The sequence below is a fragment of the Lolium rigidum genome, chromosome 6, assembly GCF_022539505.1.
Source record: "Lolium rigidum isolate FL_2022 chromosome 6, APGP_CSIRO_Lrig_0.1, whole genome shotgun sequence".
Taxonomy (NCBI): Eukaryota; Viridiplantae; Streptophyta; class Magnoliopsida; order Poales; family Poaceae; genus Lolium; species Lolium rigidum.
This window is the reverse complement of record NC_061513.1, coordinates 178,404,051-178,427,290: the sequence shown is the minus strand read 5'-3', so window position 1 is coordinate 178,427,290 and position 23,240 is coordinate 178,404,051.

The following is a 23,240-nucleotide window of genomic DNA, read 5'->3' as shown; positions in this document are numbered from 1 at the left end:
TACATGATATGATGAATATTGTGAGATTTAATTGGGCATTACGACAAAGTACATAGACCTCTATCCGAGCATGCATCTATGCCTAAAAAGTCCACCTTCGAGGTTATCATCCGAACCCCTTCCGGTATTAAGTTGCAAAACAACGGACAATTGCATTAAGTATGGTGCGTAATGTAATCAATAACTACATCCTCGGACATAGCATCAATGTTTTATCCCTAGTGGCAACAGCACATCCACAACCTTAGAACTTTCTATCCTCTGTCCCGGATTTAATGGAGGCATGAACCCACTATCGAGCATAAATACTCCCTCTTGGAGTTAAGAGCAAAAACTTGGCCGAGCCTCTACTAATAACGGAGAGCATGCAAGATCATAAACAACACATAGGTAATAGATTGATAATCAACATAACATAGTATTCTCTATCCATCGGATCCCGACAAACACAACATATATAATTACAGATAGATGATCTTGATCATGTTAGACAGCTCACAAGATCCGACAATGAAGCACATGAGGAGAAGACAACCATCTAGCTACTGCTATGGACCCATAGTCCAGGGGTGAACTACTCACTCATCACTCCGGAGGCGACCATGGCGGTGAAGAGTCCTCCGGGAGATGATTCCCCTCTCCGGCAGGGTGCCGGAGGTGATCTCCAGAATCCCCCGAGATGGGATTGGCGGCGGCGGCGTCTCTGGAAGGTTTTCCGTATCGTGGCTCTCGGTACTGGGGGTTTCGCGACGAAGGCTTTAAGTAGGCGGAAGGGCAATGCGGGGGGCCACACGAGGGCCCCACACGCCAGGGCCGCGCGGCCAGGGCCCAGGCCGCGCTGCCCTGCTGTGTCGGCGCCTCGTGGCCCCACTTCCTTTCCCCCTCGGTCTTCTGGAAGCTTCGTGCAAAAATAGGACCCTGGGCGTTGATTTCGTCCAATTCCGAGAATATTTCTTTACTAGGATTTCTGAAACCAAAAATAGCGAGAAAACGACAGAACGGCTCTTCGGCATCTCGTTAATAGGTTAGTGCCGGAAAATGCATAAATACGACATATAATGTGTATAAAACATATAGATATCATCAATAATGTGGCATGGAACATAAGAAATTATCGATACGTCGGAGACGTATCAGCATCCCCAAGCTTAGTTCCTGCTCGTCCCGAGCAGGTAAACGATAACACAGATAATTTCTGGAGTGACATGCCATCATAACCTTGATCATACTATTGTAAACATATGTAATGAATGCAGCGATCAAAACAATGGTAATGACATGAGTAAACAAATGAATCATAAAGCAAAGACTTTTCATGAATAGTACTTAAAACAAGCATCAATAAGTCTTGCATAAGAGTTAACTCATAAAGCAATAAATCAAAGTAAAGGTATTGAAGCAACACAAAAGAAGATTAAGTTTCAGCGGTTGCTTTCAACTTATAACATGTATATCTCATAGATAATTGTCAATGTAAAGTAATATAACAAGTGCAATATGCAAGTATGTAGGAATCAATGCACAGTTCACACAAGTGTTTGCTTCTTGAGGGGGAGAGAAATAGGTGAACTGACTCAACATAAAAGTAAAAGAAAGGTCCTTCGCAGAGGAAAGCATCGATTTCTATATTTGTGCTAGAGCTTTTATTTTGAAAACAAGAAACAATTTTGTCAACGGTAGTAATAAAGCATATGTATCATGTAAATTATATCTTACAAGTTGCAAGCCTCATGCATAGTATACTAATAGTGCCCGCACCTTGTCCTAATTAGCTTGGACTACCGGGATCATCGCAATACACATGTTTTAACCAAGTGTCACAAAGGGGTACCTCCATGCCGCTCGTACAAAGGTCTAAGGAGAAAGCTCGCATTTTGGATTTCTCGCTTTTGATTATTCTCAACTTAGACATCCATACCGGGACAACATGGACAACGGATAATGGACTCCTCTTTAATGCATAAGCATGTAGCAACAATTAGTGTTCTCATATGAGATTGAGGATATATGTCCAAAACTGAAACTTCCACCATGGTTCATGGCTTTAGTTAGCGGCCCAATGTTCTTCTCTAACAATATGCATGCTCTAACCATTAAAGTGGTAGATCTCCCTTACTTCAGACAAGACGGACATGCATAGCAACTCACATGATATTCAACAAAGAGTAGTTGATGGCGTCCCCAGAAGCATGGTTATCGCACAACAAGCAACTTAATAAGAGATAAACTGCATAAGTACATATTAAATACCACAATAGTTTTTAAGCTATTTGTCCCATGAGCTATATATTGCAAAGGTGAAGAATGGAAATTTTAAAGGTAGCACTCAAGCAATTTACTTTGGAATGGCGGAGAAATACCATGTAGTAGGTAGGTATGGTGGACACAAATGGCATAGTGGTTGGCTCAAGGATTTTGGATGCATGAGAAGTATTCCCTCTCGATACAAGGCTTAGGCTAGCAAGGTTATTTGAAACAAACACAAGGATGAACCGGTGCAGCAAAACTCACATAAAAGACATATTGTAACATTATAAGACTCTACACCGTCTTCCTTGTTGTTCAAACTCAATACTAGAAATTATCTAGACTTTAGAGAGACCAAATATGCAAACCAAATTTAGCAAGCTCTAGGTGTTTCTTCATTAATGGGTGCAAAGTATATGATGCAAGAGATTAAACATGAGCACAAAAATTGCCAAGTATCAAATTATTCAAGACATTTTAGAATTACTACATGTAGCATTTCCCGATTCCAACCATATGACAATTTAACGAAGAAGATCCAACCTTCGCCATGAATACTATGAGTAAAGCCTAAGGACATATTTGTCTATATGCAACAGCGGAGCGTGTCTCTCTCCCACACAATGAATGCTAGGATCCATTTTATTCAAACAAAAACAAAAACAAAAACAAACCGACGCTCCAAGCAAAGCACATAAGATGTGATGGAATAAAAATATAGTTTCAGGGGAGGAACCTGATAATGTTGTTGATGAAGAAGGGGATGCCTTGGACATACCCAAGCTTAGACGCTTGATTCTTCTTAGAATATGCAGGGGTGAACCACCGGGGAATCCCCAAGCTTAGAGCTTTCACTCTCCTTGATCATATTGCATCATTTTCCTCTCTTGATCCTTGAAAACTTCCTCCACACCAAACTCGAAACAACTCATTAGAGGGTTAGTGTACAATAAAAATTAACATGTTCAGAGGTGACATAATCATTATTAACACTTCTGGACATTGCATAAGGCTACTGGACATTAATGGAACAAAGAAATTCATCCACCATAGCAAAAGAGGCAATGCGAAATAAAAGGCAGAATCTGTCAAAACAGAACAGTCCGTAAAGATGGATTTTATTGAGGCACCAAACTTGCTCAAATGAAAATGCCCAAATTGAATGAAAGTTGCGTACATATCTGAGGATCATGCACGTAAATTGGCATATTTTTCTGAGCTACCAACAGAGAGGCAGGTCGGAATTCGTGACAGCAAAGAAATCTGTTACTGCGCAGCAATCCAAATCTAGTATGAACCTTACTATCAACGACTTTACTTGGCACAACAATGCACAAAACTAAGATAAGGAGAGGTTGCTACAGTAGTAAACAACTTCCAAGACTCAAATATAAAATAAAGTACTGTAGTAAAAACATGGGTTGTCTCCCATAAGCGCTTTTCTTTAACGCCTTTCAGCTAGGCGCAGAAAGTGTGTATCAAGTGTTATCGAGAGGTGATGCATCGGCATTACCTTGGGCTTTACCCTTACCTTTCTTGTTCTTTTTCTTACCCTTTGGCTTAGGGAATATATGTCTACCCCCGGGTGTAGAGGTGAATTTTAGGGTGCCTTCTCCCATGTCTATGACTGCTCCCAATAGTTTCAGCAGGGATCTTCCGAGTGTGATTTGTCCTGTTCCTGCACATTCAATAACAAGATAATCAATGGATATTGTTCTCCCAAGAATGGTTGTATGCACACCCGCAGCTATTCCTTTAGGAATTATAACAGAGTTATCAATAAGAGTTATTCCTTCTCCCCCTTCAACAAATCCCCAAAGTTTCAAAGATTCATGAATACTCTTAGGCATTAGGCAAAATTCAGACATAATATCGCAATTAGCATGAAGAGTTTGGTCACCAATAGCAATTTTAATAGTAGGATCCCATAATGAAGGTTCAGAGTTCATTAAAACTTGATCAAGACGGTTACGAACATATCCATAATTTTCATTCAAGCGAGATGCACTTGTCTCAAGAGTGTTTAATCTATTATAAATGCTAATAAGGGCTGAATCAAAGTTATTAGCTGAATCGTGTGATGCAACCAACTTCTTTATGGCATTAAAAGCTTGATCCCCATTGTAATGAAGGAAATCTCCTCCCACTACAGCATCCAAGGCATATCTATAGCGAATCATAAGACCAAAATAAAAATTACTAAGGAGCAAACTTAGAGTCATTTGAGGTTCAGTTTTACGATAAGAAGTAAAAATTCTGGACCAAGCATCTTTAAAACTCTCCTCATCCCCTTGTTTAAAAGTGAAGACTAATTCCTCGAGGTGAAGAAGTAACAAGTGCAGAACTAGACATGGTAACAAAAGTAAAATGCAAGTAACTAATTTTTTTGTGTTTTTGATATAGAGTGCAAGACAAGTAAATAAAGTAAAGCTAGCAACTAATTTTTTTGTGTTTTGATATAATGCAGCAAACAAAGTAGTAAATAAAATAAAGCAAGACAAAAACAAAGTAAAGAGATTGGATTGTGGAGACTCCCCTTGCAGCGTGTCTTGATCTCCCCGGCAACGGCGCCAGAAAAAGAGCTTGATGGCGTGTAACTCACACGTTCGTTGGGAACCCCAAGAGGAAGGTATGATGCGCACAGCAGCAAGTTTTCCCTCAGAAAGAAACCAAGGTTTATCGAACCGGGAGGAGCCAAGAAGCACGTTGAAGGTTGATGGCGGCGGGATGTTGTGCGGCGCAACACCAGGGATTCCGGCGCCAACGTGGAACCCGCACAACACAACCAAAGTACTTTGCCCCAACGAAACAGTGAGGTTGTCAATCTCACCGGCTTGCTGTAATAAAGGATTAGATGTATAGTGTGGATGATGATTGTTTGCAGAAAATAGTAAAGAACAAGTATTGCGGTAGATTGTATTCGATGTAAAAGAATGGACCGGGGTCCAGAGTTCACTAGAGGTGTCTCTCCCATAAGATAAATAGCATGTTGGGTGAACAAATTACAGTCAGGCAATTGACAAATAGAGAGGGCATGACAATGCACATACATGATATGATGAATATTGTGAGATTTAATTGGGCATTACGACAAAGTACATAGACCGCTATCCGGCATGCATCTATGCCTAAAAAGTCCACCTTCAGGTTATCATCCGAACCCCTTCCAGGTATTAAGTAGCAAAACAACGAGACAATTGCATTAAGTATGGTGCGTAATGTAATCAATAACTACATCCTCGGACATAGCATCAATGTTTTATCCCTAGTGGCAACAAGACATCCACAACCTTAGAACTTTCTATCACTCGTCCCGGATTTAATGGAGGCATGAACCCACTATCGAGCATAAATACTCCCTCTTGGAGTTAAGAGCAAAAACTTGGCCGAGCCTCTACTAATAACGGAGAGCATGCAAGATCATAAACAACACATAGGTAATAGATTGATAATCAACATAACATAGTATTCTCTATCCATCGGATCCCGACAAATACAACATATAGAATTACGAGATAGATGATCTTGATCATGTTAGGCAGCTCACAAGATCCGACAATGAAGTACATGAGGAGAAGACAACCATCTAGCTACTCGCTATGGACCCATAGTCCAGGGGTGAACTACTCACTCATCACTCCGGAGGCGACCATGGCGGTGAAGAGTCCTCCGGGAGATGATTCCCCTCTCCGGCAGGGTGCCGGAGGTGATCTCCAGAATCCCCCGAGATGGGATTGGCGGCGGCGGCGTCTCTGGAAGGTTTTCCGTATCGTGGCTCTCGGTACTCGGGGTTTCGCGACGAAGGCTTTAAGTAGGCGGAAGGGCAACGCGGGGGGCCACACGAGGGCCCCACACGCCAGTGCCGCGCGGCCAGGGCCCAGGCCGCGCCGCCCTGCTGTGTCGGCGCCTCGTGGCCCCACTTCCTTTCCCCCTCGGTCTTCTGGAAGCTTCGTGCAAAAATAGGACCCTGGGCGTTGATTTCGTCCAATTCCGAGAATATTTCCTTACTAGGATTTCGAAACCAAAAACAGCAGTAAAACAAGAATCGGCTCTTCGGCGTCTCGTTAATAGGTTAGTGCCGGAAAATGCATAAATACGACATATAATGTGTATAAAACATGTAGATATCATCAGTAATGTGGCATGGAACATAAGAAATTATCGATACGTCGGAGACGTATCATTTACTAAGCCCTAGAGGGATTGTTCCGGGGATTAACGTCATGTTGGTTTTTAGGCCTCTTTAGGACTGGTTTTCCATCATCTTACGTATCTGCTAGGCTCAACTACGCGTAGGACGTTCCGGTTATGCGGTGAAAACCCTAGACTGTCGTAGATTGGTTTAACTTGATATTGATAAAGCAGGATCCCCATGTCATCGTAAATCCAACGTGAACCATGGGGCGATCGGCTCTTTGAGCCGATCCACAAGGCAACCTAAGAGCCGATCGGGGCTCGTATTTAATGTTTACATGTTTGCCATGCAGGAAACTAATCGAAGAAATCCATCACCTTCCTGACCAGGTATAGGTCAGGTGGTACGCCCTTGCATCAGCCGGGACGTGTGCCGGAGCATTGCGGGCCGCTGCCCGAGGGACCAGGATCCACCAGCAGTCCTGGGAGCCTCCCGGCTCTCCGTGTTGCCCGTCGCTGCTCGCCGGTGGGTTTTGGTAGGCAACAAAACCATTATGATCTACAGCAATGGAACCATTGTCCCCAACATTTTGAAAAATTTCAGCAGTTTTATCAGTTTCAGCAGTTTTAGCAGTTTCAGGTAATTTTGCACGCTTTGCACTAGGAGTAGTAACATTGCCAACACCAATTATTTTACCATTGATAATAGGAGGTGTAGCAACATGTGAATCATTAACATTACTAGTGGTGGTAATAGTCCAAACTTTAGTTACATTATTCATTTTAGCAAGTTTTTCATTTTCTTCTCTTTCCCACCTAGCATGCAATTCAGCCATCAATCTAATATTCTCATTAATTCGAACTTGGATGGCATTTGCTGTAGTAACAATTTTATTATCAATATCCTTATTAGGCATAACTTTTATTTTTAAAAGATCAACATCAGAGGCAAGTCTATCAACCTTAGAAGCAAGAATATCAATTTTATCAAGCTTTTCTTCAACAGATTTGTTAAAAGCAGTTTGTGTACTAATAAATTCTTTGAGCATAGCTTAAAGACCGGGGGGTACACTCCTATTATTGTTGTAAGAATTCCCATAAGAATTACCATAACCATTACCATTAGCAGAAGGATATGGCCTATAGTTGTTACCAGAATTATTCCTATAAGCATTGTTGTTGAAATTATTATTTTTAATGAAGTTCACATCAACATGTTCTTCTTGGGCAACCAATGAAGCTAAAGGAACATTATTAGGATCAACATTAGATATACCATTCACAAGCATAGACATAATAGCATCAATCTTATCACTCAAGGAGGAGGTTTCTTCAACCGAATTTACCTTCTTACCTTGTGGAGCTCTTTCCGTGTGCCATTCAGAGTAATTTGTCATCATATCATCAAGAAGCTTTGTTGCCGCCCCCAAAGTGATGGACATAAAGTTACCTCCAGCAGCTGAATCCAATAGGTTCCGCAAAGAAAAATTCAATCCTGCATAAAAGGTTTGGATGATCATCCAAGTAGTTAGTCCATGGGTTGGGCAATTCTTTACCAAAGATTTCATTCTCTCCCATGCTTGAGCAACATGTTCATTATCTAATTGCTTAAAATTCATTATGCTACTTCTCAAAGATATAATTTTAGCGGGAGGATAATATCTACCAATAAAAGCATCCTTACATTTAGTCCATGAATCAATACTATTTCTAGGCAAAGATAGCAACCAATCTTTAGCTCTTCCTCTTAAGGAGAAAGGAAACAATTTCAATTTTATAATGTCACCATCTACATCCTTATACTTTTGCATTTCACATAGTTCAACAAAATTATTAAGATGGGCAGCAGCATCATCAAAACTAACACCAGAAAATTGCTCTCTCATAACAAGATTCAGTAAAGCAGGTTTAATTTCAAAGAATTCTGCTGTAGTAGCAGGTGGAGCAATAGGTGTGCATAAAAAACCATTATTATTTGTGCTAGTGAAGTCACACAACTTAGTATTCTCAACAGTACCCATTTTAGCAGTAGTAAATAAAGCAAACTAAATAAAGTAAATGCAAGTAACTAATTTTTTTGTGTTTTTAATATGGAGAGCAAGAAAGTAAATAAAGTAAAACTAGCAACTAATTTTTTTGTGTTTTTGATATAAGAGCAAACAAAGCAGTAAATAAAATAAAGCAAGACAAAAAAAAGTAAAGAGATTGGATGTGGGAGACTCCCCTTGCAGCGTGTCTTGATCTCCCCGGCAATGGCGCCAGAAATTTGCTTGATGCGTGTAGTTGACACGTCCGTTGGGAACCCCAGGAGGAAGGTGTGATGCGCACATCAGCAAGTTTCCCTCAGTAAGAAACCAAGGTTTATCGAACCAGTAGGAGTCAAGAAGCACGTTGAAGGTTGTTGGTGGCGGAGTGTAGTGCGGCGCAACACCAGGGATTCCGGCGCCAACGTGGAACCTGCACAACACAATCACCAGAACTTTGCCCCAACGTAACAGTGAGGTTGTCAATCTCACCGGCTTGCTGTAAACAAAGGATTAAACGTATTGTGTGGAAGATGATGATTGTTTGCGAAGAACAGTAAAGAACAATTGCAGTAGATTGTATTTCAGATGTAAAGAATAGGACCGGGGTCCACAGTTCACTAGTGGTGTCTCTCCCATAAGATAAGCAGATGTTGGGTGAACAAATTACAGTTGGGCAATTTACAAATAAAGAAGGCATAACAATGCACATACATATATCATGATGAGTAGTATGAGATTCAATCAGGGCATTACGACAAAGTACATAGACCGCTATCGAGCATGCATCTATGCCTAAAAAGTCCACCTTCAGGTTATCATCCAAACCCCCTCCAGTATTAAGTTGTAAACAACAGACAATTTCATTAAGTATGGTGCGTAATGTAATCAACACAAATATCCTTAGACAAAGCATCGATGTTTTATCCCTAGTGGCAACAGCACATCCACAACCTTAGAATTTTCTGTCACTGTCCCAGATTTAATGGAGGCATGAACCCACTATCGAGTATCAACTTGGCCAGAGCCTCTACTAGCAACGGAGAGCATGCAAGAACATAAATAACATATATGATAGATTGATAATCAACTTGACATAGTATTCAATATTCATCGGATCCCAACAAACACAACATGTAGGATTACAAATAGATGATCTTGATCATGATAGGCAGCTCACAAGATCTAACATGATAGCACAATGAGGAGAAGACAACCATCTAGCTACTGCTATGGACCCATACTCCAGGGGTGGACTACTCACACATCGATCCGGAGGCGATCATGGCGATGAAGAGACCTTCGGGAGATGATTCCCCTCTCCGGCAGGGTGCCGGAGGCGATCTCCTGAATCTCCCGAGATGGGATTGGCGGCGGCGGCGTCTCTGTAAGGTTTTCCGTATCGTGGCTCTCGGTATTGGGGGTTTCGCGACAAAGACTTTAAGTAGGCGGAAGGGCAGGTCCGGAGGCGTCACGAGGGGCCCACACAACAGGGCCGCGCGGCCAGGGCCCAGGCCGCGCCGCCCTGGTGTGTTGCCACCTCGTGGCCCCACTTCGTATCTCCCTCGGTCTTCCGGAAGCTTCGTGGAAAAATAGGCCCCTGGGCGTTGATTTCGTCCAATTCCGAGAATATTTCCTTACTAGGATGTCTGAAACCAAAAACAGCAGAAAACACAGACAAGCGGCTCTTCGGCATCTCGTCAATAGGTTAGTGCCGGAAAATGCATAATAATGACATATAATGTGTATAAAACATGTGAGTATCATCATAAAAGTAGCATGGAACATAAGAAATTATAGATACGTTTGAGACTTATCAACAAGCAACTCATAAGAACTAAGATACATAAGCGACATATTCATTACCACAATAGTTTTTTAGGCTACTTTCCCATGAGCTATGTATTGCAAAGACAAGGAATGAATTTTTAAAGGTAGCACACAAGAAATTTACTTTGGAATGGCAGAAAAATACCACATAATAGGTAGTTATGGTGGACACAAATGGCATGGGTTTTGGCTCAAGGTTTTTGATGCACGAGAAGCATTCCCTCTCAGTACAAGGCTTTGGCTAGCAAGGTTGTTTGAAGCAAACACAAGTATGAACCGGTACAGCAAAAACTTACACAAGAACATATTGCAAGCATTATATGACTCTACACTGTCTTCCTTGTTGTTCAAACACTTTTACCAGAAAATATCTAGACCTTAGAGAGACCAATCATGCAAACCAAATTTCAACAAGCTCTACGGTAGTTCTCCACTAATAGATTTAAACTACATGATGCAAGAGCTTAAACATGATCTACTTGAGAGCTCAAAACAATTGCCAAGTATCAAATTATTCAAGACAATATGAAGCATTTTTCTGTTTCCAACCAAATAACGATAAGTATAAGTGCTGCGGCTTTCAGCTTTCGCCATGAATATGAAAGATAAAACGAAGAACACAAGTGTTCAAATGAAAAAGCGGAGCATGTCTCTCTCCAACACAAGGATTGCTAGGATCCGAATTTATTCAAACATAAACAAAAATAAAAGCAAACAGAAGCTCCAAGTAAAGCGCATAAGATGTGACGGAATTAAAATATAGTTTCACTAGAGGTGACCTGATAAGTTTTGATGAAGAAGAGGATGCCTTGGGCATCCCCAAGCTTAGACGCTTGAGTCTTCTTGAAATATGCAGGGATGAACCACGGGGGCATCCCCAAGCTTAGACTTTTCACTCTTCTTGATCATATCATATCATCCTCCTCTCTTGATCCTTGAAAACTTCCTCCACACCAAACTCAAAGCAATCTTATTAGAGGGTTAGTGCATAATCAAAAATTCACATGTTCATCAAAGACACAATCATTAACAACACTTTTGGACATTACCCAAGGTTACTGAAATTTAATGGAGCAAAGAAATCCACTCAAACACAGTAAAAGAGGCAATGTGAAATAAAAGGCAGAATCTATCAAAACAGAACAGTCCGTAAAGACGAATTTTGTCGAGGCACTTAACTTGCTCAGATCAGAAAACTCAAAACTAATGAAAGTTGCGTACATATCTGAGGATCAAGCATGAACTTTTTCAGAATTTTTAGATTCATCTACAGAGAGAAAATAGCAAATTCGTGACAGCTAAAAATCTGTTTCTGCGCAGAAATCCAAATCTAGTATCAACTTCTATTAGAGACTTTACTTGGCACAACAATGCAAGAAAATAAAGATACAAAGGTATTGCTACAGTAGTAACAAGCACCTTGACTCAAATATAAAACAAAAATTGCAGAAATAAAATAATGGGTTGTCTCCCATAAGCGCTTTTCTTTAACGCCTTTCAGCTAGGCGCAGAAAGTGAAAATCAAGTAATATCAAGAGATGAAGCATCAACATCATAATTTGTTCTAATAATAGAATCAAAAGGCATCTTCATTCTCTTTCTAGAGGGAATTGATACTTAATATTTCCTTCTTTCATATCAATAATAGCACCAACAGTTCGAAGAAATGGTCTTCCCAAAACAGTAGGACAAGATGCATTGCATTCAATATCCAAAACAACAAAATCAACGGGGACAAGGTTATTGTTAACCGTAATGTGAACATTGTCAATTCTCCCCAAAGGTTTCTTTATACAATTATCAGCAAGATTAACATCCAAATAACAATATTCCAAAGGTGGCAAGTCAAGCATATCATAAAGTTTCTTAGGAATAACAGAAATACTTGCACCAAGATCACATAAAGCATTACAATCAAAATCATTGACCTTCATTTTAATGATGGGCTCCCAACCATCTTCCAATTTCCTAGGGATAGAAGCTTCAAGTTTTAATTTCTCTTCCCTAGCTTTAATGAGAGCATTTGTAATATGTTTTGTAAAAGCCAAGTTTATAGCACTAGCATTAGGACTTCTAGCAAGTTTTTGTAAGAACTTAATAACTTCAGAAATATGACAATTATCAAAATCAAAACCATTATGATCTACAGCAATGGAACCATTGTCCCCAACACTCTGAAAAAATTTCGGCATTTTTATCACAAACAGTTTCAGCAGTTTCAGGCAATTTTGCACGCTTTGTAGTAGAAGTAGAAACATTGCCAACACCAATTATTTTACCATTGATAGTAGGAGGTTTAGCAATATGTGAAGTATCAACATTACTAGTGGTGGTAATAGTCCAAACTCTAGCTATATTATTCTCTTTAGCAAGTTTTTCTTCTCTTTCTTCTCTTTCCCACCTAGCATGCAATTAAGCCATCATTCTAATATTGTCATTAATTCGAACTTGGATAGCATTTGTTTTAGCAAGAATTTTGTTATCATTATCCTCAGGTTTAGCAGCCATTTTATTAATTAAAGAATCTTGTGACTCAGACATGTATGAAATTCGGTTTTCAGCATTTGAAAGCTTAGTTTGCAAACCAGAAATTTCCATATTCAAATTCTCAAGTTGATTCCCTATATTTTTCAACAAGGCAGATTGTTCATTCATAGTTTTAGTAAACAATTGATTTTTCTCATATTGTGATTGCATATAGCTCTTAGTAGCTCTTTCAATTTCCAGCATCCTTTCCTCACTAGGCAAAACAGATCTACCATAAGAATTACTATACCCACTACCACTATTAGAAGGATATGGCCTATAGTTGTTGTTACCAAAATTATTCCTATAAGCATTGTTGTTGAAATTATTATTTTTAATGAAGTTCACATCAACATGCTCTTCTTGAGCAACCAATGAAGCTAAAGGAACATTATTAGGATCAACATTAGACCTACCATTAACAAGCATAGACATAATAACATCAATCTTATCACTCAAGGAAGAGGTTTCTTCAACATAATTTACCTTCTTACCTTGAGGAGTTCTTTCAGTGTGCCATTCAGAGTAGTTGATCATCATATATATCATCAAAAAGCTTTGTTGCAGCACCCAAAGTGATGGACATAAAAGTACCTCCAGCAGCTGAATCCCATATGTTCCTTGAAGAAAAATTCAATCCTGCATAAAAGGTTTAGATAATCTTCCAAGTAGTTAGTCCATGGGTAGGGCAGTTCTTTACCAAAGATTTCATTCTCTCCCATGCTTGGGCAACATGTTCATTATCCAATTGCTTAAAATTCATAATGCTACTTCTCAAAGATATAATTTTAGCAGGAGGATAATATTTTCCAATGAAAGCATCTTTACATTTAGTCCATGAATCAATACTATTTTTAGGCAAAGACAACAACCAATCTTTAGCTCTTCCTCTTAAGGAGAAAGGAAACAATTTCAGTTTTATAATATCCCCATCTATATCCTTATACTTTTGCATTTCACAAAGTTCAACAAAATTATTAAGATGGGCAGCAAGCATCATCGAGTACTAACACAAGAAAATTGCTCTCTCATAACAAGATTTAGTAAAGCAGGTTTAATTTCATAAAATTCTGCTGTAGTAGCAGGTGGAGCTATAGGAGTGCATATAAAATCATTATTATTTGTGCTAGTGAAATCACACAACTTAGTATTCTCAGGAGTACCCATTTTAGCAATAATAAAGCAAACCGAATTAAATAAAGTAAAACAAGTAACTAATTTTTGTGTGTTTTTGATATGAAGAAAGCAAACAAGACAGAAAATAAAATAAAGCAAGACAATAAACAAAGTAAAGAGATTGGGTGTGAGAGACTCCCCTTGCAGCGTGTCTTGATCTCCCCGGAACGGCGCCAGAAAAGTTGATGCTGGCGTGTAGAGAGGCAGCTCCTTGTGACGGTAAAGCACACGTCCGTTGGGAACCCCAAGAGGAAGGTATGATGAGTACAGCAGCGAGTTTTCCCTCAGTAAGAAACCAAGGTTTATCGAACCAGTAGGAGATGAAGGCCACGTGAAGGTTGTTGGTGAAGGAGTGTAGTGCGGCGCAACACCGGTGATTCCGGCGCCAACGTGGAACTCGCACAACACAATCAAACTACTTTGTCCCAACTTAACGAGTGAGGTTGTCAATCTCACCGGCTTGCTGAAAACAAAGGATTAAACGTATGGTGTGGAGAATTATGTTTGCTTGCGAGAAAACAAAAGAGAACAATGATTGAAGTAGGTTGTATTTCAGATGTAAAAGAATGGACCGGGGTCCACAGTTCACTAGTGGTGTCTCTCCAATAAGATAAATAGCATGTTGGGTGAACAAATTACAGTTGGACAATTGACAAATAGAGATGCACATACATATCATGATGACTACTATGAGATTTAGTTAGGGCATTATGAAAAAGAACATAGACCGCCATCCAGCATGCATCTATGCCTAAAAAGTCCACCTTCAGGTTAGCATCCGCACCCCTTCCAGTATTAAGTTGCAAACAACAGACAATTGCATTAAGTACTGTGCGTAATGTAAACAATACAAATATCCTTAGACAAAGCATTGATGTTTTATCCCAAGTGGCAACAAGCACATCCACAACCTTAGGGGTTGTCTGTCACTCCCCGCATTCAATGGAGACATGAACCCACTATCTAGCATAAATACTCCCTCTTGGAGTCACAAGTATCAACTTGGCCGAGCCTCTACTAGCAACGGAGAGCATGCAAGAACATAAATAACATATATGATAGATCAATAATCAACTTGACATAGTATTCCATATTCATCGGATCCCAATAAACACAACATGTAGCATTACAAATAGATGATCTTGATCATGATAGGCAGCTCACAAGATCTAAATATGATAGCACAAGAGGAAAAGACAACCATCTAGCTACTGCTATAGACCCGTAGTCCAAGGATGAACTACTCACGTATCAGTCCGGAGGCGGGCATGGTGATGTAGAGCCCTCCGGTGATGATTCCCCTCTCCGGCAGGGTGCCGGAGGCGATCTTCTGAACCCCCCGAGGTAGGGTTGACGGTGACGGCGCCTCTGGAACTTTTCTCGTATCGTGGCTCTCGGTACTAGGGTTTTCGCGACGGAAGGAATAAATAGGCGAAGGGGCAGCGTCGGGGGGCGCCCGAGGGGCCCACCCCATAGGCCGGCGCGGCCAGAGGTAGGGCCGCGCCGCCCTATGGTGTGGCCGCCTCGTGGCCCCTCTTCGTCTCCTCTTCGGTGTTCCGGAAGGCTCCGTGGAAAATAGGACCGTGGGCTTTTGTTTCGTCCAATTCCGAGAATATTCGTAAACTAACTTTTTTGAAATAAAAAACTGCAGAAAACAGGAACTGGCACTGCGGCATCTTGTTAATAGGTTAGTCTCGGAAAATGCATAAAAACATTATAAAGTATGACTAAAACATGTTGGTATTGTCATAATACTAGCATGGAACATAAGAAATTATAGATACGTTGGAGACGTATCACAGCTCATAAGGATCGTGGTGCTCAAAACGCTTTTGGAGCTCCGCCTCTAGGCTGCACAGGATAGCACCCTAAATTTGAGAGTACCGAGTTACCCGAGTCTCGTAAACATTCTTTACATCCTCAGATACTGCAGGTGGTGGTGGGGAACCTAGCGGTGCTTCGAGCACATATTGCAGATTTCCACCATTGAGGAAAATCCTCACATGACGGAACCAGTCGGTGAATTTGCTACCATTGCTTTTAAGCTTTTCTTTCTCTAGGAACTGGTTAAAATTGATGGAGGGGGACGGCATGATCTACAACATATTTGCAAAGAATTTAGACTAAGTTTATGATAAATTGAGTTCAAATTTTAATTATAAAATTAACTAGGTGAACTCCCACTCAAAACAACATCCATCGCATTGTCTTAGTGATCACACGAACCAAATCCACTACACCAAGTCCGATCATCACGAGACAAGATGTAACTTCAAAGGCGAACACTCAAAATGTTCATCATATCATTCATATGACTCATGCTCTACCTTTCGGTATCCCGTGTTCCGAGACCATGTCTGTACATGCTAGGCTCGTCAAGGCAACCTTAGTATCCGCGTGTGCAAAACTGGCTTGCACCCGTTGTATGCACATGTAGAATCTATCACACCCGATCATCACGTGATGCTTCGAAACGACAAGTCTTAGCAACGGTGCATACTAAGGATGAACACTTTATTATCTTGATATTTAGTGAGAGGGATCATCTTATAATGCTACCGTCGCGATCTAAGCAATACAAGATGCATAAAAGGATTAACATCACATGCAATTCATATGTGATATGATATGGCCCTTTTGTCTTTGCGCCTTTGATCTTCATCTCCAAAGCACGGACATGATCTCCATCATCAACGGGCATGATCTCCATCATCATCGGCGTAGCGTCAAGGTCAATGGCGCCGTCTTCATGGTTGTTCTCCCATGTAGCAACTATTACAACTACTTTGAAATAATACTTCAACATGAAATTTAAAGACAACCATAAGGCTCCTGCTGGTTGCCACAATACAATAATGATCATCTCATAAATATTCATCATCATATCATGGCCATATCACATCACCAAACCCTGCAAAAACAAGTTAGACGCCTCTAATTTGGTTAGCATATTTTACGTGGTTTAGGGTTTTCGAGTAAGATCCAATCTACCTACGAACATGAACCACAACGGTGATACTAGTGTTGTCAATAGAAAGAGTAGATTGAATCTTCACTATGGTGGGAGAGACAGACACCCGCAAAGCCACTTATGCAATACAAGTTGCATGTCAAGCGTGGAGCAAATCTCATGAACACGGTCATGTAAAGTTAGCCCGAGCGGCTTCATCCCGCCATCCCGCATGATGCAAAGTACACGAAATAAAGACAACAAAAGCATCAACGCCGACAAAATCATTGTGTTCTACTCGTGCAACCAATCTATGCATAGACACGGCTCTGATACCACTGATGGGATTCGTAGCATAGAAAACAAAAAAATTCCTACCGCAAGAACGAACAACAAGCCAAGATCCAATCTAGAAGATGGTAGCAACGATAAGATCATGAGACTAACCCTCGAAGATTTCCAAAGCCTACGAGATTAGATCTCGTTGTTGCTGAAGATGATCACTTGCCGCTTTCAAAAGCGCGTAGAAGATCTTCACGGTGCCACAGTCGGGCAGCACCTCCGTACTCAGTCACACGTTCCGTGTTGATGACGACGTCCTTCTCCCCGTTCCAGCGGGCAGCAGAAGTAGTAGATCCTCCTCGGAATCCCGACAGCAGGACGGCGTGGTGTCGGTGGCGGTGGAGATCTCCGGCAGGGCTTCGCCTAAGCTCTACGGGAGAAGTGGGAGGAGGGAGGAGGCTAGGGTTTGGGGAGAGGGGGCGCCGGCCTGGGAGCCCTTGGGGTGCGTCTGGATTGGTGTGTCCAGCCCCCTCCCTCTCCTCCTCTTTATATAGGTGGAATCCCTAGGGTTTGCCCAAAGTGTTCGAATAATACCCCAATTCAAAAACTTCCATATGGACGAAACCTAGAGGGACAGGGACTCCTCCCTTTCCCTCCTTCTTGGCCGGCCAAGATGGTGGAGTCCACCATGGACTCCACCCTCCCTCTTGGTTGGCTGGTTAGGGTTGGTGGAGGCCAACCGGGACTCCACCTTCCATGGTGATTTCTTCCGGAAGGTTCTAGAACATTCTAGCACCTTCCATAAATGCACCAGATCATTTCCAAACTTGGAAAGTGACTTACTATATATGAATCTTATTCTCCGGACCATTCCGGACCTCCTCGTGATGTCCTGGATCCTATCCGAGACTCCGAACAACATTCAAACTCCATTCCATATTCCATATCTACTTAAAACGACATCAAACCTTAAGTGTGTCACACTACGGTTCGTGAACTATATAGACATGGTCGAGACTCCTCTCCGACCAATAACCAATAGTGGGATCTGGAGATCCATAATGGCTCCCACATATTCAACGATAAATTAGTGATCGATTGAACCATTTTCATACGGTACCGATTCCCTTTGTCACGCGATACTCCACTTGTCCGAGGATCGATCGTCGGTATCTCCATACCTTGTTCAACCTCTTCACCGACAAGTACTCTTTACTCGTACCGTGGCATGTCATCTCTTGTGACCTAGTCACATGCTTGCAAGCTAATCATACGACATTCCACCGAGAGGGCCTAGAGTATATCTATCCGTCATCGGGATGGACAAATCCCACTCTTGATCCATATGCCTCAACTCACACTTTCCGAATACTTAATCCCATCTTTATAACCACCCATTTACGCAGTGGCGTTTGATGTAATCAAAGTACCCTTCCGGTATAAGTGATTTACATGATCTCATGGTCGAAGGACTAGGTAACTATGTATCGGAAGCTTATAGCAAGTTGAACTAAATGACTGATCTTATGCTATGCTTATTTGGGTGTGTGTCCATTATATCATTCATCTAATGACATAACCTTGTTACTAATAACATCCAATGTTCATGATCACGAAACCATGATCATCTATTAATCAACAAGCTAGTTATACAAGAGGCTTACTAGGGACTCCTTGTTGTTTACATAACACACATGTATCAATGTTTCGGTTAATACAATTATAGCATGGTATGCAAACATTTATCATAAACACAAATATATATTATAATAACCACTTTATTATTGCCTCTTGGGCATATCTCCAACAAATTTTTCCTTTGGAAATGAAAACTAAATGAGGTGGTGAGAAAGCGAGGCTCGTAGCACCAGGGTTTTTCGAAGAAACCTCACATTTGTGTTCTCGGTATAGGTGGAATAATGTTTCGATGCTGAATGCCATTGGCAATTGGCAGTATAGATTCATGTGGTTGATGTATGTAGTGACTACATACTCCCACGTGTCACTCAGTTTGGATTTATATATTGAAATCATTGAAGAACTTAATATTCTGAATATAAAGGTAAATTGCAACATGTGTGTGTGAAACTTTTGAAGTCATCTATGACTTGAAGTAGTCGGAGAAAATTGTGCGGTACAACCGACTATGTGAGTTCTTCCACGATAAGGATAATTCTAATATCAATGATTGTTGATGTATACTCATGGATAAATCCTTAGTTAAATTTCATGTCACCTAAGTGATGTCGATGATCTTATGATCGATGTCCTTATGAGGGACATTTGAGATACACAAAATCATTTTAAGATGGATATTTGGGTCAAACCAAATTGTGCTGAAGTTTTTAACTTGATCTTGTTCCCCAAGAAATGAATGTAAATTAGCCTTCACATATGTAGAAGTATTGAATAAGTTCAATATCAAAGATATATATGGTCATATTATTCCTAATTTGGGATAAAAATCCTTTCAGAGCTAGGAAAGATGATGAAGTGATTGATGGAGCAGAAGTTCCATATCTATAATCGGAGCACCAAAATATCTTGCAAAATACGTCAAACATGAAATTATGTTTGTTGACAATTTATTGAGAGTGCAATCCCCCAAAAGCTATAAGGTTTGTGTATGGAATATTCTTAGATATATCCAAGGCACAAAAGTCTTGATTAATTCTAGTATGAAAATCAAGATGGGATCAAGATGTCATATATGATAGTGGCTAATTATGTGATCTCAATAGTGTCCTACCAAAGACTAGAGTATTCAGAAGAAAGTCTTCAGAATAGATTCTAAATGGGTCCTTCCGGTGTGATTATTTTGCAGTAATTATATGAAGCATCACAAGCTATGTATGACTCTACAAAATGATTGGCCCCATGTGAGTTCATGTGGAGATTAAAGATAATTTCACTTGTATTGCTCGAGTTTTATTTATCCTCGTGAAATGTAAGAGGTTAATTTGCAACAAAATACTATGCGATATTCACAGCACCCCTAACAATGGTTATATTCTATAATTAAGGTTGTGGAATTGTGTGAGATAGCCTTTAGGGTTGCACTATTTAGGGGAGTTATAACTCGTTGAGTGTGGCTTTGGTCCGGTTGTTGTTGGTTTTCGCCTGGTTTTCTCCTAAAACTGAGCACCTTCTACTTAATTAATGGATGAGGCAAAACTTTTGCCTCCATTTTTTTTAAATAACACGTTGATGATCTTTCGATCACTAATATTTTATCAATTTTTTATGATTTTTTCCAAAGGTTCTCCTAAAAACTGAGCACCTTCTACTTAATTAATGGATGAGGCAAAACTTTTGCCTCCGTTTTTTTTAAATAACACGTTGATTATCTTTCGATCACTAATATTTTATCCATTTTTTATGATTTTTTCCAAAGGTTTCTCATACAAGGTTTTGGCGAACCAATATAAATACAAGTGTGGACGTATGTCATATGGCTTCTTACATTTTTTCGAGTGGGGTTTTAAAGAAGTTTTCTGTAATATCCCAGGTTTAGAGGCTATAAAATGAGAGAACACCAAAGTGTGCATTGCATTCATGCATAGAAAATCCGGGGAATTTTCGTGCTTTCGAATAAAACTACCACAGTAACTGAAGTTTCACTTGACTTGCTGGAATTGAAGTAGATCATCAAGTCAAGCGCTATAAACTTCACTGTGACCTTTGATAAAACTCTGTTTTGGGTAGAGATGATTTGATCTATGGGCTAGATCAAATGGAACTAGTTTTACAACAAATAACATCTTAAGTAAGGGTCAATTACAAGATCTTATAAAAGATCTCAACATGGTATTCCTTACAACAACACATTCTTTAAGAATTAAACCATAACTTATTAACACTTAAAAGTTAGCAACTACCTTTATGTGGAATTTCATTCACTTCTAAACTTATTAATAAATAAGTTAAATCATAGGGTCTAAATTGCATAAAGGCCACACATTCTTATTTAAATCATAACTTATTAAATATATGGAATATCATAAAACTAAATCCATTTACATTACGAATTATAGTTCAAACTACTTGAATAAAACTAACCATGAGTATTTTGAAACTCATATGATCATGCCTTGGTGAAATCAAACACCAACTATCCAAAATTTAGGAATAACCTTCAACCTTGACCTTTTGACCAATATTATAATATAAATCCAATCAAATATGATATAGTGACTCATCCACAATAATAAAACCATCCACAAGATATTTAGTAACAAATGCCACTTGGCTATCCAAATATAAATCATATGAGAGGATAATGATCATGCCACATAGGATGAAAATATCTACATGACTTGCACTCCAAGCTATGCCACCTCATGCTCAAAGAATTGTTATGGATGAGGGCATGACAACCAAGCACCTTACTCATCAAACCAAAACAAGAGGCACCTACTTATGTGTCATGATACTAGAGCTTGCCCAAGCCTATAAAAGGAGCCACACCCTTCATCCATTTGATCATCTTGTAGCATGATACAAGGAAACCAACACATAGAGCCACTCCATACATTAACTAGGATCTATATGAAGAATCTAGGAGGTGGAGGCATACCACAAGATGCAGGTTTATCAGATTTCCAAATGAACAAGCTACATAAGATACCAAGGTAGAATTCTTAGGCAAACTGATACGTCCCAAACGTATCTATAATTTCTTATGTTCCATGCTACTTTTATGATGATACTCACATGTTTTATACACATTATATGTCATTATTATGCATTTTCTGGCACTAACCTATTGACGAGATGCCGAAGAGCCGATTGTTGTTTTCTCGCTGTTTTTGGTTTCGAAATCCTAGTAAGGAAATATTCTCGGAATTGGACGAAATCAACGCCCAGGGTCCTATTTTTACACGAAGCTTCCAGAAGACCGGAGAGGAAACGAAGTGGGGCCACGAGGTGGCCACACACTAGGGCGGCGTGGCCCAAGCCCTGGCCGCGCCGGCCTGTTGTGTGGGCCCCTCGTGACGCCCTTTGACCTGCCCTTCCGCCTACTTAAAGTCTTCGTCGCGAAACCCCCAGTACCGAGAGCCACGATACGAAAAACCTTACAGAGACGCCGCCGCCGCCAATCCCATCTTAGGGGATTCAGGAGATCGCCTCCGGCACCCTGCCGGAGAGGGGAATCATCTCCCGGAGGTCTCTTCGTCGCCATGATCGCCTCCGAATTGATGTGTGAGTAGTCCACCCCTGGACTATGGGTCCATAGCAGTAGCTAGATGGTTGTCTTCTCCTCATTGTGCTATCATGTTAGATCTTGTGAGCTGCCTATCATGATCAAGATCATCTATTTGTAATCCTACATGTTGTGTTTGTTGGGATCCGATGAATATTGAATACTATGTCAAGTTGATTATCAATCTATCATATATGTTATTTATGTTCTTGCATGCTCTCCGTTGCTAGTAGAGGCTCGGCCAAGTTGATACTTATGACTCCAAGAGGGGGTATTTATGCTCGATAGTGGGTTCATGCCTCCATTAAATCTGGGACGAAGTGACGTAAAGTTCTAAGGTTGTGGATGTGTTGTTGCCACTAGGGATAAAACATCGATGCTTTGTCTAAGGATATTTGTGTTGATTACATTACGCACCATACTTAATGCAATTGTCCGTTGTTTACAACTTAATACCGGAGGGGGTTCGGATGATAACCCGAAGGTGGACTTTTTAGGCATAGATGCATGCTGGATAGCGGTCTATGTACTTTGTCGTAATGCCCCGATTAAATCTCATAGTACTCATCATGATATATGTATGTGCATTGTTATGCCTTCTTTATTTCTCAATTGCCCAACCGTAATTTGTTCACCCAACATCTCGTTTATCTTATGGGAGAGACACCACTAGTGATCTGTGGACCCCGGTCCTATCCTTTACATCTGAAATACAAATCTACTGCAATTGTTCTTTACTGTTCTTCGCAAACAATCATCATCTTCCACACAATACGTTTAATCCTTTGTTACAGCAAGCCGGTGAGATTGACAACCTCACTGTTACGTTGGGGCAAAGTTCCGTGATTGTGTTGTGCAGGTTCCACGT